Raw genomic sequence first — 18,522 nt, forward strand, 5'->3', positions numbered from 1 at the left:
AACAGATTATATTATTATATTATATTATATTATATTATATTATACTATATTGTAAAATAGTTTAGGCAGGGGTGAGTATTTTGGGCTACATACATAGTACATTAGTTATGCAGTGAGTTGAAATCATGCCCTTTGCCCGACTGACCAAACTTGGTGAAACTATACATAATAGCCATGCGCTATTCGTAATGACGCCTCATCTTTGCTCTAAAGACAGAAGTGTTTTCTTTAAAACATGAGCTTGATGTTTTTCTGTGCTTGCTCAAGTAGGTCAAGTCGACCTGGGCAAACTCGTAACATTGTGGCCTATTCGTGTACTGGGTAGGGGAAGTAACTTCGGTGATAATAAAGACACGTCTAGGAACAAAAGTTGTTTCCCGTCATCTCCAGAGGACAATTAAATACATAAAGGAGTACATTTTTGTACTTGTTGAGGGGGTGGGGGGGGGGAGTGGTAGGAAGAAGAACCTAGATAGATGTTCATTCATTGTATGTTACAAAACCCAACCTCAACGGTAATGAAACCTACATTCAAGGTAAATAAATCTGCCGAGACACTTCCTTTACTCTCTGGGAGTTTTCCGTTCTTTCCTAATAAAGTCTGTTAGTAATGACTGATGAACTATCATTGGAACTTTCGGAACTTAATTCATAAAGTGCAGTTCTTGTGTTCTTATACAGGGTGATCACTATAGGGTGTGCATTTTAGCGCGATCAGGTCGTGTCTGGTCGGTTCGGGTCATTTTCTAGTGATTTCAACGCACATTACAACCTCGCCGCGATTGTACCCGACGACCTGGAAGGTAAAGTAGAGAAACCTTTAAACGGGGTGCCCACTACGGCTGGATCGGGCCGATCGCAAGACTCGATCGCCCGAAACTGAAAACAAACACGCTTGTTTTTTAGGCGATCGAGTCGGGCGATCGGGCTGATTGGTCGATCCCATTCGTAGTGGGCATCCTGTTTACGCCTCAATGGCTTCCAGGCAGTGGCGGTGGGTAGTGAAGGGATTACGGGCTTGAGCCCCTCACCCCCACCCCGTCCGCACCCCAACTCTATCCCTTAGTTAATGAAAGTTTCTAAAATAACGAAATAAGCAGTTGAAACCGTTATGATCGCGCGCAATGAACACACAGTTATCAGCTTGGCGGCTTTCCCGTTTGTCCAATCATTGTTGTCACCGCTTACAACTATAGTAACCTAACAGCCAATCGAATGTCGTTAGGGCTCAGAAAGAATAAGCCGGTTCCCACGCCCGTCTTTAATGAAACTCTTCTTGTAAAAAGGTAGAAGACGTTAAAAAAATAACACTGCACAGAGGGCTCACGCTCTCCCAGCCCTGACAATGGGGTGAAAGTTTACGACACACTTTCCCCCCAGTGACACAGATAACTATGCGCCCATTGGGCCTTTGTTAGGCGCGTTCTATTTTCCGCAACAACACAACCCAATCCACCTCATAGACGGTATGTGTTTGGGGTGCTGTGTGTTTGCGCCGCTGAGATTTAACAGTTATTAATTACATCAAACCACTTTTGAGGCAATTTTTTCTTCAGATAAAAACTAATTAGAGAAATTTGGAGGTGAAACGGCTTCGTCCCAACCATCCAGAAGAGCTTAAATTTAACTAAGAACAAAGAGATGGAAGACAAAGGTGACTCTTCTCGTTTGAATGGTTCTCAAAATGCCGTGGCTCGCCGTGAGTATAGAAAAATCATCCCTTTTTGTTCTTATTGCTTGCTTTTTGGTGGTAAAGAAGTGGAAGAAACCTAAGCCCCACCCAAATCTTGGTCCACCCACCGCCACTGCTTCCAGGGCTCTTTTCCGCAGTTCCCTGTCGCAGTGCTGCGGCAACCTGGCATCTCATAAACATGGGTCACGTCGATAACTTTCTATTATCTTCTTTAAGTCGATGGACTCTATTGTTCATGTTGTCAGTTATGTCGCGCGGAAAAACCCGACCTTTACATCGCAGTGTCACCATGGACACATGGCTCCGCCTTGTGATGGGCTGCAAACCACCCAATCGCGCGACTTGCAGGCCTGAAAACAAACACGTCTGTTTTTGAAGGTCATCGACCGAGTTGATCGGTTTGTGCCACAATGGCCGCTTTGCGTCCTAAATTTGGCTAGCCCCGACTATCAAATCGACCCGATCCGACCCGGTGCTAGTGGGCACCCCTTATTACAGATGGGATCGGCGTGTAGGCCCGATTCGCCAACTCAGAAAACATTGTTTTCGATCGGCCTAACCCGCTGTAATGGACACCCCGTATTGCAAAGCCAAAATGAGGGATGAGAAGATGATGTCAGCCAGTCTAAACAAAGAACAAAATATACTGTAGGCTAAGTTTGTCCAAGTTGAATGGAATTCTGAGATCCTCGCTAAGGGCACCTCAACCACCAAACTCCCCATTTAAAAAAAGCAATGTCACTGCAAGACTGACTTGAATTACTTTGAAGCTGTGACGACACGATGCTTTGATTGTTGTTCCTGTTGTGTCCTTGGTTGTTTCTGTTTAACTGTGAGGTAAAATAATTCAAACACAATAATGTTTCCCTAAATGTTGTCTTGTCTTCCCTTTGTACAGAGACACAAGCAGAGATTTTACACACATACTTTCTCCACCACGGCCTTGCAACGACTGACGACTTACAAAACTAGTAGCATAAGCGTGCAAAATCCATAAGTTAAAGCCGTTAGCCTAAAGTCTATACGCTCAGAGTAGCTTAAGAACGTACAGCCGAAAGTCCATTGTTTCGCTACTCTGGTCATGGTAAATGACCTGTCTTCCATGGGCATACTGGTGCATCAAGTTCTAAATATATGCATCACTCACAAGAGACATCATTTCAGAATTTTACTTGAAATTCATTGTTGCTAAAACTTCACTTTCCTATTCCTTGTTGTTTGATATTAATAATACATTTACTTTAGGGGGCGGGGGTGGGGTAAGGTAATGTGTGCGACATCACTGTCACATCACAGATCATTAACATAGTAAAAATGGAGGATGTATTATGAAGAGAAATACAACTTGATATAACAGCTACATATTATAACACTCGGGTAATGTCAAAGTTACAATCGAAAGTTGAAAGTTATAAGTGCCTCTCGAGTCTTTTCTACAGTATTTAGTTTCATCAAACCAAGACAAAGGGGGCTCTCGTGGTCTAGGGGTACGGTTTTCACTTCTCATTCAATAGTACCCTGGTTCAAAATCTGACAGCAACGGGAACATTTCCTCCTCTAAACTGTTTTCTATTCATCCCCTTTCCTGCTCTCTAAATCTAACGATATTCTGTCGCCTGCTTCTCTCTCTCTCTCTCTCTCTCTCTCTCTCTCTCTCTCTCTCTCTCTCTCTCTCTCTCTCTCTCTCTCTCTCTCTCTCTCTCCCTCTGGGCATGACGTGACTTTTTAAGCTCTTTTTTAAATTAATGCCGTCTTTCAGCCACACCCCTGATCTGACGGTAGGTACTAGTCTTCTCGGGTAAGGGTGAAAAATCTCGGAGGTCCTGTGTGCAAGTTGTGCACGTTTAAGATCCCTTGGTGGCCAAATATCGATAAGTGCAGGCTTCAGCCGCCACCAGGGCAAAATTCAAAATCCATTCCTACCAAACTGATAATGTTTAATGTGTCTCACGCGCTCATATTTCCGTATACAGTTGAGAGTGCCATAAAATAATTACCAAAACAACAGCTGTAATTATACCATAACCCTCCTTATATTATTCCTTTTAAATATAAAATATATTAAAAGTTGAAATTTGGCCGCCAACAAGCTCTCTCCAGTTACCACGATTGTGAGACCAAGAGCTATTGTGAAAAGCAATTTTATTATGGTACTGTTCTTTTTCTTTTAATTAATTGTGTACTAGTATGGCTAAACGACAGTCCCTAAATGTAAAGTGATATAGCCTCTGTAATATTTTGTGACGACTTAGCAGTGGTCGTGCCTGCCAGGAGAGAATACATAACTTCCTGTTTCTTGAACCAAAAGACGAACGTGATCTAGATTATATAAAAGATCTTTGTGATGGGCCTGTTTGATATGCCACATTGGGTTATCCAATGTTGTCAAAGCATCACAAAAAGTTGTTGCCTTACTGACAACGCAGTTTAACAATACGTTATACAGCCGGTAAATTGCACACTCCCGATTAAGTTATTTGATCTAGGAGCAACAAATGATGAAATAAACTTTTCCACGAATACGGAGTTGAGACTGTATTGCTTGTAAACTCGAAAGATGAGCATAGTAAAATGATGGTAAAATGAAGAGATAAAATTAAAGAGAATATTTAGGGAGAGAACATATTTAATATGATAAGAATTACTGTGAAGCAATTATAATAGCTAAGCTCGTCCCTGTGTAATCTGAACAAGAAAACAGAAGCCTTCGTACCAAAAGCGGACAGTGTATTGTTGAATAAGCCTACTACTTGCTCCTGATCTTGTGAGAGAGTAGTAAAAACGTATGCAGAGAGAGAGAGAGAGAGAGAGAGAGATAGAGAGAGAGAGGGAGAGAGAGAGAGAGAGAGAGAGAGAGAGAGAGAGAGAGAGAGAGAGAGAGAGAGAGAGAGAGAGAGAGAGAGAGAGAGAGTGGAAAGGGAGGGGGGTGGGGGTGGAGAAGATAGTACAATATGACCACAATCTCGGTTTCATCTGCTCTCCTGGCTAGGCAAAAAAGGGCGCTAATTATGAAATGCGAGGCAACCTGCAAATCAACGATTTCGAAAATACGAAATCGAATATAAAGTTTAGTTTAGTTGTTTGTTTTCTGGGAGTTTTTTTCTCTGATCTTTCGAAATATCTGTCTGTCACGAAATTATGTATGCCTAATGTAGCTTTTTAAATTTATAATTTTTATTCCTGGTATGTGTATCAATCGAATTGTCACAGAAATAATAATCGGAAGTAGGCGAAAAGCTCGAACTCGTAGAAAGTTTCTATGCGAGCTCGAATTAAAAGTATCGTATTCGAAAAGTAGCCCAGATCTGCATGGTATCGAATCAAAGATGCTATTTTGAATCTTTGGTTGGGTTCTTTTCTCGGTTGGGTTTCTTGGCCTAGGCTAGGCAAGCCAAGTCTTGGCTAGGCGGCTGGGCCAGAGACCGTAGTACGGTATTTATAATCATTGGGCTAGGCCTTACCACAAAAGTAAGGATTACGAAAAAAATTAGTTGCTACTTGAGTTTAGATAGACTTTGAGTTCGACAGACGAATAGATTCTATGTGGTGTAAATAAAACTTACATTACATCGCAAATGCTAAATTGTTTGTATCAAGAATATCCGCCGATGGTTCCAGATCTCAGCGAGAAAAAATAGCAAAAAAGATGGACCGTATGATAGTGGGTAGATTTTCTACATAAAAAGACCTTTAGAACAACAAAACTTTCTTGGGATCATGTCATACTACAAAACTGTCGAATTTAAGGAAAAAAGATTAATTCACTAGGTCTGTAAGCTTGGTTCCATTTACCCCACCCCAAACTCATACACACACGCTTTTCTAACACCTCTTTCTGTTAAGGCTCGTTTTTCGGGTTTTCAGAGACGTCTTTTGTAATTGTGGCTCCGTCCAGTTTTGAAAACAGTTCTTTGGTTATATACTGTAGATCTATATGTAAATCATACTGTAGGAAATTTAATATATAATAGTTATTTTTTTAAAAACATTTCCTCAGGACTACAGGCAGGCCAGGACGTTTCAGTTGAACTCACGAACATTATATGTTGTAGATCTATATGTAGATCTAGGCCTATCTTTAATTTGATTTTCACATGCGCATGGGGGGCTGCCCAGTTTGTCACAGGCCCAATAGGTTGTCATAAATACAGCACTAAAAACACTGTACATAGTTGTAACTTAAATTTTTTAATTCTCCATCTTCAAATTGATGAGGTAGAGATAGTCCCCCTAAAATGTCAATTCAGTTTGTGTTGTTCAATATTTCTTCCTTTTTGAAAGCAAATCAAATCAAATTTCTCATCAAAATTTCTACAATGAATGTTGTTTCCTTAAAAACAATTGAAAAAAAAATTCAATTCGTACAATCAATCAATCATTCATTTTCTCTTTTTGAGAGTGTCACTAATAACTTCCATAATGCAGGGCACGTAAGTGCAGGCGGGGTGGGCCTGTGACAAATTGGCATGCGTCCATGCGCATGTATATCATCCTATTAGAACATGACTGAAAGGACGGAATTTAGAATTTAAGAAAAGAAGAAGCCAACAAAGTATTTTGTTTTAGTCTAACTTTCTGAACCATTATATTTAAGCGGTGGTGGGGCACCTGGAGGCTATCGACTAATATATATATATAAACCCAGGCCATTTCTCAAAAACTACAAATGAAATGAAAATTCCTTAGACCATTTTTTAGAACTACATATACATATATATATATATATATATATATATATATATATATATATATATATATATATATATATATATATATATATGTAGTTGTCGTTAACATCATGTGAAAGTTACATTAACATTGAATTAGAAACAAAGCAGAAAAATGGGATAATATGTGCGTGAAAATAGCATTTTGAGAAAACGGCTGATAAAGGTAAGAAAAGGACAAAATAATTCTATTTCCAGTAAAAATCTTCAAAACATATTTCTAACTAAAACATATTTAGCAACTAGTTGATAATATTAACGCAGCTGACATAGAATAGAGGTTTCCTACTAAAACTTAAGCATATAACAGCCTGGCTTAGGAAAGGGGACAGACCTTGCAATTATGAGCACTGCCTTCGAAAAAGATCATATTAACAAAAGCAAAACATTAAATACATACAAATATGCATTTTCCTGTATTTGAGAACACGACAATTTTTCATTATATATTAGGGAATATCATTTTTTTAAATTTGGGGGAGGGGGGGGAGGGGTGCTTAAAACTAGCAGATTTATCACCCTCATAGCCTAGGGTATAATATAAAAATGGTAACCGATTATCCAGAGGAAAGTATCGATACATCTCAACACTTGTTGAATGTTGCCTGCGTTTTGCGATTCTCTTCCTTCTCGTGCGCCTCTCATCTCAGCATCTGCCATCTGGCCTGGCTCGTTTTGATTTTTTGTGCCTCCGTGTGTGGAGTGTACTCGTTCAAGGTTTGTGGTTTTATGTAGAAAGATATTACTATGCTTCTTACGATCTGATGTTAGCAAAATAAAACAAAGTTTTGATTGACTGAACCAAGAAATCAACTTGTGGTTGACAAGATCGGCGCGAAACACGGACCACTCCGACTTCGGAATCTCACAACAATCATGCAAAATTGTCAAGATTACTTCATGTTCCCAGATGTTGATTCTACGTTTTACCACGTTTTATTCATATTTGCTGGATTCGGGTATTAATGTAAGGGTAGAGTAGAGTAGTAAGTTTAAGGTAGTAGGCTAACCAACCTTAGGAGGCCTTTTTTGGGTGCTCTGTTCTGTTGTTAGTGTGTAAAATCCTTACACTACTACTAGATTCTAGATCTAGATTCTAGATCTAGATCTCTAGATCTACTACTACACCCCAAAAATTCAAACCGAGCCCAAAATTTTTTAATACCATCAGATTCAGAGGTGAATTCACAAGGTAAGCTGGAATCTAGATTAGATGATCTAAAGTCTAGGCCCCTAAAGTCTAGGTCTAGGGCCTACATGATGTAGATCTAGATCTAGAATCTAGATCTAGCACTAGCACATTGGCATTGGAAGATTGCAGGGTGCTTTTTCGGTACGGAGTGTCTACGTACACGGTAACCGGCAACCGGTCACATAGGCCTAGTCTCAGTGTCATGTACACGGTAACCGGGCATGTAGCCTCAATATCTACGTACACGGCTAACACGGTAACAGGCAACCGGGCACGTAGTCGTAGTCTCAGTGTCACGTAACCGGTGTAGCCATCCCCACCCCTCCCCCGACAGTACCTTTTTTTAAAAAAAAATCAATAATTCCCCCCATTCCGGAGCCCTACACTTCGCAGCGCACAGACTTTGAATGAATTTTATTGACCCCATCCGGTACTCACAATGTGATGCACATGCACAGATTCACTGACAGGTCACGATGGCGAGCTTGACAAGACGCTTGTCAAGTATTACGGCGCAATTGTTATTCGCCATTTTTGGCCCCAAGAGTAGGGGGGCTTGCCCCCCCCCTGACCTAAGATCTAGATCTAGATGTAGGTCAGGCTCAAATAAGGGGGGTTGGAACTACCAAAAAAAGCGCCTGTATGACTTTCTTTTTTTCAGCAAGTGGGAGCACAGGACAAAATATATTGATTTATTTTCATTCCAGTTATCGTGTGTACGTAGATACTGAGACTAGGTGCCTGGTTACCGTGTACGTAGACACTCCATTTTCGGTAGGCCCTAGTCTAGGCCTAGGCACTCCTGTACAATTATTGGTGCTTTTTCGGTAGTTCCCACCCCCCTTATTTGAGCCTGACCTTCATCTAGATTTATACGTTTGATTCGCAGCGAGCTAAGATATAAAACCTAACAACCGCAAAACATTAAATGGTGGTAAAATTCAGGGGGGCATGCCCCCCCTGAAATCCCCCACCTTTGGCTTTTATATCAAGTTAGGTCATGGGGCAAGCCCCCCTGAAACCCCCCTACTCTTGGGGCCTAAACCCGTGAATAAAAATTGTGGGGTGGGAACTACTGAAAAAGTGCCCAATTATTGCTGTTAGATCTAGAGCACTAAATCACAATGCAAAGACTACTGGATATGGATACTGATTGAAGTGCACGGCATCGATGTTTTATCAGTTGAGTAGATCTTGCCTACAAAATGAGCAGTAAAATTTGACTTGTAGACCACACCTAACAAAAACATGGGGGCATGCCCCCCTGAATTTGACCATAATTTGATTTTGGCCGGCACTATTTCTCCGAACGTTCGGGAAAATAAAGCTGGGCACTATTTCTCCGAACACTCTGAAATATCATCCTTTCCCGCAAATTTCGGATATTATATAGATCTATAATCATAGTATGGGCCTACCAAAGATTGTTCGTATACAACATGGTTCAATCGGTCCAAAAAATGTCCGCCGTAAATATTTATATTAAAAAATGCTACAATTCCAAACAGTTTTTCGCTATAGATATGACGTGTTGCCTATGAAGGGTGCTGCTCTTAAACGTAATGTGTTGTGTTCACTCGCGTGCTGTCTAGATCTAGATCTACGGAGGGTTAAACGACACATAGAACTGGCATCTGCGTTTGACACTGCTGCGACCAATGTACTGACACTGGCAAGCCCCTTAATGTGTGTGATTCCATAATTTACATGTAATATCCTGTACTTTTTTAAAAATTACGCACATTTAGGGTTAAAACTGCCAATCTTTTTCGGACAGGTGGACACACGCCCTTATTTGTTAATGTTTTTTGTTGTTTATGGGATGTTCTAATTTTTATTTCTTTCTGTTGTGAAACCTTTCTTTTTCACGTTTTTACACTCATCTAAAAATGTCATCTAGACTAGCTGTTGAAAATTGAAATAGATATAGACCCAAAAATTTGCTCCTGTGTGTGTGTGTATGTGTGTATGTGCGTGTTTGAGTGTGTCTGTGTGTGGTAGTAAGTGGAGAGTGAGGAGTGTGTGTGTGTGTGTGTTTGTTTGTTTTTCGGGCTTTATTTCAGCCTTTATTCAGTAACAGTTCAAAGTATACAAAAATAGAAACACAGGATCCATTCACTCCAGGACGCATGAGTCGTTCGTCTCTTTCAGTTTCACTCTTTCATTCAATTCCCGTGTTCTCTCCCGCGGCTCATCCCCGTCCGCATGACTTTCATACCCCACCCCATCCCTCCAGGCACACACAAAGAAAATCTCACTTGTTCCCTGCGAACCATGGACAATAATATAGGCAAAACACCGCCTGTGCTGCATTCCTTTTGTTCATGAGCTGTGGACCAGGCCAGGGGTGGTCGGTGTCGTCGTCTTGTAGTTGCTGTCGCCTGTGGATACACTCGCACATTCTTCCTTTCACCCGCTTTCACTCACACTGTCTCTCCATCCACAGTTCAGCTTGTCATACGTTCAAAAGTTGCCCACTAGTTATGTTTAGTTAGTGTGTGTACATGTGCATGATGGTGGTGGGTGTGTGGTGGGTGTTACTACTGAAGGTTGTCTGTAGGCGGGCTTGCCATGCGGTACGTGTTCCTTCCCAGACCAGAGGCAGAATGAAAGTTGGCGCCGAACTCTCGCAATAAATAGGCAAAAAATCACGAGACCGGAAGCCGGAAACCGTTCGGAGAAATAAAGATCGGCACTATTTCTCCGAACGTTCGGAGAAATAGTCACTTCGTTTGATTTTTTACAATTGGGAGTGTATACAGACCTGGTAATCGGGAACAAAGTCACAAAATATGGTAAATTTTTACTTTCACTCCCGCACACATATGCACTGTTTCAGGGGTCAAACTGCAGTAATGTTTGCTGCAAATCACACATAAAGCCACTAAAACTGTCGCAAATCAATTATTTTCAAGACAATTTCAAATCTAACTGTAAAATATCAAATTATGGGTAAAAACAGGGGGGCATGCCCCCCTGTAACCCCCCAGATTTTCTTTTACCCCAGTGGGGCAGGCCCCCCTGGAACCCCCCAGATTTTCTTTTACCCCAGTGGGGCAGGCCCCCCTGGAACCCCCCGATTGGTCCAAAGCATGTGGATCTCGGTTAAAAACAATCAAATATTTCAAAAACTATTAATTTGCGACGGAAATGAAGTTGATATTCGCGTTCAGCTCATCAATATTTAGTAGAAATTAGACAACTGGTAGCTGAGTGTGAGACGGGAGGGAAAGTAAAAAAATACCCAAAATATACAGACCCGGTAGGGGAACTCTTTTATGATTTCGGAGAGTTTCTGAGCCCTCTTGGCTCAGGGTAGACCTGGGTTCTTCTAGATCTAGGCAGACAGACATAAATCTTTGATCTAGTTTCGCAGCTAGCCTAGATCTAAATGAAGATTGCAGATGAACGATCGTTTCTCCTCCGTTTTGGGGTTGGAGGAATCGCAAGACGCAATTTGAAGAAAAGAACAATGTCATAATTTCAATCGAGCAGTCACCCTCTCTATATTTCTCTCTCTCTCTCTCTCTCTCTCTGTATGATGTGTATCGCTCGCCTTCTCTTTTTCTTTGTTTGTCTCTTGTCTTCCTTTGAGACCTTTGTCCCCACCTATTTCACACTCTATCTTTCTCTCGTTCCCTCCTGCCAACTGGGGCATGTCATTACATTTTGCTAGCTCCTCTCTCTCTCTCTCTCTCTCTCTCTCTCTCTCTCTCTCTCTCTCTCTCTCTCTCTCTCTCTCTCTCTCTCTCTCTCTCACGCACACACACACTAGATTTCTACCGGGTCTGGGGGCTGAAACTTCCTGAAATCACAAAAGAGTTCCCCTACCTGGTCTGTATACTTCGTGACTTGGTTCTCGGTTACCGGGTCTGTATATACTTCGTTCACAATTAGATTTCTAGGTTTGATTGGCTATCCCTCCATAGGCCTATCGGCACGTGCATCAAAAAGTAATCGTTTAGAACCGGAAGTTGGCCTAATCGTTGGTAGGGTCAAAAGATCTCTGTCAAGCGCCATTTGCCGATCAGCGCGATCTTAAGATGGCGCAGAACCATATGACGATCTGCAGAAAGCGTGGCCATCACACACGAACGATTTTGCAAAGTTCACAAACAAAACTCCACAGAATTTATTATCATTTATTTCAAAAAGAAAAAGAAAAAGGGTCAAGAGGACGCCCGCAAGTATCACTTGCCCATACAGATTTATAAGGTATTTTTTTACTTTCCCTCCCGTCTCACACTTAACTACCAGTTGTCCATTTTCTACTAAATATTGGTACGCTGAACACGAAGATCAACTTCATTTCCGTGCAAATTAATAGTTTTTTGAAATATTTGATTGTTCTTAATCGAGATAGACCCACCTCTTCGTGGTGGGGGGGATTAGTACTCTTCGAATAGGAAAAGAAAAAGAGGAAGCTAACGGGTCAAGGGGTGTCCCCGAAAAGAGACATATATATTACTTTACTATGTTTCTTACTCTTTCTTATCTTTCTATTGTTTTTATTGTTTTACTTTATTATATTTATTAACTTTTCTTTTCTCCTCTCTCCATCAACAACCTTTCTATGACCTGGAGTTGGGACGGGTATTGGTGGGGTGGAAAGCAGAGGTTCATTGTCAGCGCTGTGCTGGATGTGACTTTATGTAGGGAATACCCAGCTACATACATTATTAAGCATGCACTTATCGGAGAGCCCTTGACTGCGGAGAAGGTGCAGAGACCATTTGCGTCTTGCTTGTTGACATTAACCCTCTGGGATCTGCCATGCCTTCCCCTGCCCCCATCTCTCGGATGAGAGGACTTGGTTGCTCTGGGAGGAAGGGGGGGGGGGGGGAATCTAGCTTCCAATTGGTATTATTATTACTATTACTAATTAGTATTATTATTATTTAATATATTATATTATAATTTTTGTATTTTAGCAACACACAGCAACTATGCTCTTAATAGCGTCTTTCTCTTCTTTATCTCCTCAAACTTACTTCTCAATATAATACAACAGACACCAACATACCCTTTCATTTTTCTTACAATCTCACTGTGATGGAGTTGGGTTTTTGTTTGTGGCATTGCACCTACAGCCACTGCTTTATCTCCTACCCCGGGATGGAAGGAAAATCACAGAACCACCAGTTTTAGATGCTATTCACAAATGATAGAATCCCATACGAGCTGAGACGCCGCCTCGGTAATCAAGGTCTCCCCCAGGTCTTAGTGGGCAACCAAGCTGGCCTGGTGGATGGTTATTGGAAGAAAAAGAAAATCAGAAAGCAGAGAAAATGGAAAAACAAGAAGAAAACACCCCCTACAACTGGTAACGGAAAAGAGAAGCTTATAGACTTCAATATTCTTCAGGCAAATGTCTGGCCTGGACAAGAAGAAAACACAATTGGGGACAATTTTGTATGAAAGGAAAGTCCACATTGCTCTATTACAGGAAACTCTCCATTCATCCTGTGACATAAAACATCACTGGGTATACCCCTTATCCATGTAAATGTGAAGGTTGCCAAGGGATTATAACCTATATCAGAAATGACATCCAGGGTGAAGTAGAGCTCCCCACAGACGCACATAAAGTCACCCTGTGGTATGGCAACAGCAAGCTCATACTTTACAACATCTATTGTCCCCCAAGTAACACTCTGAACTTCATGGAACTGAGTACTATCGTTAAGAAGACGGTCATAGCTGGTGACCTTAATGGACACTCGCCCCTTTGGGGCTATGCTGACCAAAACAACACAGGTAAGAGGATTGAAGAAATATGTCTGTCCTCTAACCTCATCCTTCTTCATAGGAGACATGGGACCCTCCACAGACCAGATCTCACCCTGGTCTGCTGATTTACACAACAATTGCAGTGAAGAGGTGCTAGACTGTATATCTAGTGACCATCGTCCCAAAATCAGTATACTGAAACACAGACAAAGGAAAAGAAGAACCCGTTGGAACTTCAAGAAGGCAAACTGGGATCTCTTCAGAAAAACAGCTGAGGACACCGTTAAAGTGGATGATTTAGACAATAAAAGTATAGACGCTCTTAATATGATCTCACCTCCACCATCTTAGATGCTGCAAAGAATAGTATCCCACAGGGGGGAGCAGAACCAACTATAAACCCTTTTGGAACAAGCGCTTGCAGAAAGCTACAAAAACTAAAAATGATGCCAGACATGAATATATGAGAAAGATCTAAAAAATCATGGACAAGAAAATTAGATACAAAAAGGCCGTAGCAGAGGCTAAACTTGTCACCAAGGAATCTAAGAAGGAAGCCTGGACGCAGAAGTGTGAGGGACTCAATTTACGTCAAGGTGGACGTGAAGCTTGGACACTTCTAAATAACCTCATTGGTGAAAAAAGGAAAGAAAACCCCAAACCACTACACACAGAAACCGAAGTTCTCACCAGCGAGTTAAAAAATGCCGAACACTTCAATAAACATTTTGCCTCCATTAACAAGAGCAGCAAAAGGAATGACCTGGACAGGGGTCTACGGGGTGTTCTGAAAGGAAAAGAGAGATTTGATGACACCGAGTATCTTCCAGGACTTCTTATTAACTAAGCGAGAGTTGGACTGTGCAATCAAGAAACTGAAGAAGCGAAAAAGCCCAGGTCCTGATAAAGTACACAATGAGATGCTACAAAACCTTGGTGAAATAGCCAAATTGCTACTTCTTAAGCTCTATAACAGAACATGGACTGAGGGAAATCTGCCTAAAGCATGGAAACTAGCTACTGTAACTATAAACCCAATCTTAATGAAAGGAAAGAAGGCCAATGACCCTAAAAACTACCGCCCAATATCACTCACGTCCTGTATCGGCAAGCTCTGTGAAAAAATCCTCAATTCTTGTCTTTTTTGGTGGCTTGAGTCTTCAGGTCTGATATCACAGTGTCAAGCAGGGTTCAGGTCAAAAGGCAGGACAGAAGACCAGCTCTTCAGGCTTACACAGAAAATCATTGATGGATTTCAAAGAGGGGAACAGACAACAGCTGTGTTTGTGGATCTCCAACAAGCCTATGATAGAGTGTGGAGGAAAGGACTACTCTTAAAACTGCAGAACATGGGAGTCAAGGGAAACATGTACTCCTGGATTAAATCATTCCTTACAGATAGACTTATCCAGACCCAGATGGATGAAACCCTATCTTCAAAAGCAGTACTGGGGGAAGGACTCCCACAGGGATCTTCTATCAGCTGTACCTTATTCCTTGTCTTCCTCAATGATGTTTCAGATGTTCTCGAAACAGAAAAAGCCCTTTTTGCTGATGACCTGGTCCTTTGGCACACTGGAAACTCGACAATAAGCAGGCGAAGACTACAAGATTATCTAAATTCCCTAGGAACCTATTGCCGTTTATGGAAGATGAAAAGTAAATTGCGAAAAAACAGTCTACTCTGTTTTTACGAGAAGCTATAACCTTGCAAATGCAGAAATCCCTCTCAAAACAGATGGTACCAACTTGAAAAAGGAGAATAACCCAGTGTATCTTAGAGTACAACTTGACAGCAAGCTCAACCTGAAGCAACACACCAACAACCTTAGGAAGAAGGCTATGAAGAGATTTAATCTCATCAAACGACTAGCCAGTACCAACTGGAGATCAGAAAAGAACACCTTGAGTGGCCTCTATTTAGGAACCAGAGCTGTTTTTTATTATAATCTTGTTCTACAAAACATTTGCAGTAAAACTACAAAGCTCACCGCCAGTGGCCTGTGAAATCCACACAAATATTGAGCCATTAGAAACTCGAAGAAAACGGGCAGCTTTAGAAGTATATGAAAGATCTAAAAGGCTAGAAAATGACCACCCTAATAGAGTCCTTGTTGACAAGTGAAAACCTAATCAAAGACTAAAAAATACAAAATCTGTACTTGACTCAATTTCCAAGAAAAACATCACCTCCCTGAAAGAAGAGAACCTCTGGAAAGAGTTCCCTCAACTCTCCCACCACATCTCACCATAGCAAAGCCAGAAATTAGGAAAACACTTTTGGACAAAAAAAACCCACATATCCTGTAGCACTAAAACATTCTGCCCTTGAAACAATTAATTCCTATCCACCAACATGGATCCACTCATACACTGATGGATTTGCCTTTAAGGCAACAATCAACGCTGGATATGGGTCATGGGCAAAACAAAAAAAAAGAGGTCTTTATCTCCAGAGGGTCCTTCTGCTCCAATTTCATTGCCGAACAACAGGCTATCACCAACACAGCAAACTACATCAACTACTTGTTTGACACTGACCCACTTGCTACCACAGACATCGTTATCTTTACAGACAACCTTTCAACACTAGAGACATTTGAGAGTGGGACTTATGTGAACAAAGATATATATTGCACTTGATTTGGAGTTGGAGTCTACATAATTTGATAAGTAGGCACCACGTCAGAGTAGTCCTACAATGGATTCCTGCCCACACTGGGATACCGGGAAATGAAAGAGCTGATGCTCTGGCAAAGAAAGGAGCTAGCCTCCCTGAGCCTGAAATTCCTACAAATTACACCATCTGCTGCCGAATGATCAAGTCAAACCTCAAGGAAGAGTGGATGAATGATTGGGCCACAGGTACGACAGGAAGGAAGATGTATGGCCACATGAATAAACCACTGGTCAAAGATCCAATCAATGAGTTGAGGGGAAATCAATCCCATAATCTTCCAACTTAGAACACAACATGTACATCTCAACCGAATTGGAGTAAAGCAGTCTGCTGCCTGCCCACTATGTGACTACCCAGGGTTGGGTTGATTTATATCTGTTGATTTTTTAAATATAAATCAACTTGATTTTTAAAATAAAAATCAGTGATTTAAATCACTTTTTTTTTTTAAATTTATTTTTATTCAGTTTTTACATATTTCAACATTCAGAATTCCTTTCCTTGGTTTCATAAAACAGAGGTTTAGTAGACTAATATAAAATCATGCTTAAAAGTCTGCTTTCCCCCCTTTCACTGTAAAATAATACAGTATTCAATTTACTTGTTTTTTCATAATTGAAATCAGAGCTGGGTTGATTTCAATCAGTTGATTTTTAAAATTTTAATCAACTTGATTTTTAAAATGAAAATCAGTGATTTAAATAACTTTTTTTTATAAATGTATTCTGTTTTTACATATTTAAACATTCAGAATTCCTTTCCTTGGTTTTATAAAACAGATAATTAATGTAAGGTTTAGTAGACTAATCACGGCGTCCGAAATTCCGTCTCAGCGATCTTTTAGTTAGTCCGGGCCCCCCGCGGTAGGCCATAAATTAGCGGCAGGTGACCTGCAATTTCACGCGTCAAGTCGGGGATTGACCGGGGTCAACTCGTGCACAGTGCTGTCCTATCTTGTCCTTATCAGAACGCGTTTCTTCCCCTAATTTCTTGAGCCGTAAAATGATGCTCACTCTACCCACAGAACCTATTTCTTCACCAATTCCGCTTCGTCTACGTCTTCTTGATATCTTGTGAAAGTTTCAACAGTTTTCATTGATTCGTTTGGGAATAATAACAGTTTTAAATTGTGAGTGTTATGTGATCGGAAGCGCCGTTAATAATGTTATCTCTTCAAATTTAATTACAAATCATTCGAGAATGGAACGATGGTCTTTATTTCTGTTTGCGCGGTGTGATAGCCATCAAATCATATTTTCTAATGATGTGAATTTTGTTTTTCCAGCACTTTGCGGTGACTGGAAATCAGTTAGTGAATTGTGCCCCTAAGTAAAAATCGTTAAAATGCAATGGGCCAGTCACACATATGAGAGGCATAGTCTCTGAATGAACTTGGTCGTGTGTGTTGGCGTTTAAATTTAACTGTCAAACAAAACAAGTACAGAAAGCCCTGATTATGTAAGACAATGGCAGGAGATATTCTCTTGGTTTATGGGATTGATGTGAGGGACGAAAATGAACAGTCGTATTCCGCTAACATTTGTGTCAAGTGTTTTACCGCGATTTCAACTATCAAACGGAGATATGGTGTTATGTCACGTCAATTCATGCCGCAAAAAAGCAGTTGACACCAGTAGGAACATGTGGTGTGCGTTTGACAATAGCATAAATGTGAATTCCTTCTCCATTTTGTCGGTACCGCTTAGGTGGCTGCATACAAAGATCCATTTCAAGCTAACATCGTAAAACACCCCAAGCATACCTCACCCCATCCCCATGTATGTAAGGAACTAACAAACACAATTTATACAGAAACAAGAAAATACTCCCCCGAAACTGCAAAAATTGAGGAGGCAAGTGGACTGGAAGCAATATTCAATCTTCTCAATGAAAGATTTAGCCATGTTCACACTGCAATATCACATCTGAAACCGTCAAACAATTTTCACTTCCAGAAATCTCCGTAGCAATCGACAATTACATGTCCGCATTCAGACGCTATTTCCCCACAAAGTTATCCCAAAGCCACACATATCATAGCAACACTGTATTCCACACATACAACAACACATGTTTGCTCTCGGGCTTTTAGGAGAACAGGACACAGAAAGCAGCCACCAAGAGATCTCAAAACTGGAAGCCAGAGCACGAAGGATCTCAAACCAGATAGACATAATGCGTTTTATTTTTTGTGTCACATCTCCTGCAAATAGCCCCCTCATTGCGTGCTGCTGGATATGTTTAGAAAGAAAAATTATATAAATTTATAGTTTTATTCTGTACGTGTTCATTTTGTGAAAAGAAATCGGTGCTGTATATTGAAGATACGTCAGTATATCATTATTCAGGAGGATACACAATCCATTGGATACAAAAAGTCATGAATGCAGGGAAGCGTTTTGGCTATCATGCTCATGACAAGTTCCATGTTCGTGCTGGAAACAAAATTTTGAGTGAGTCAATTTCTAAACACATTTTCCTGTCTTGCGTGGAAGTTTTG

General features: G+C 40.8%; 1 protein-coding gene across 1 annotated transcript in view; it reads left to right on the forward strand.

Annotated features, from left to right (window-relative positions):
- The first annotated feature begins 7,056 nt into the window (after window positions 1-7,056).
- LOC101850834 (histone-lysine N-methyltransferase SUV39H2) overlaps window positions 7,057-18,522 on the forward strand; it is a 33,378-nt gene continuing 21,912 nt past the window's right edge. The window contains exon 1 of the mRNA XM_005106361.3: window positions 7,057-7,137. The gene's annotated coding sequence lies outside the window, so the exon portion shown is untranslated. The remainder of the gene's footprint in view (window positions 7,138-18,522) is intronic.

The sequence above is a fragment of the Aplysia californica genome, unplaced genomic scaffold (assembly GCF_000002075.1).
Source record: "Aplysia californica isolate F4 #8 unplaced genomic scaffold, AplCal3.0 scaffold00529, whole genome shotgun sequence".
NCBI lineage: Eukaryota > Metazoa > Mollusca > Gastropoda > Aplysiida > Aplysiidae > Aplysia > Aplysia californica.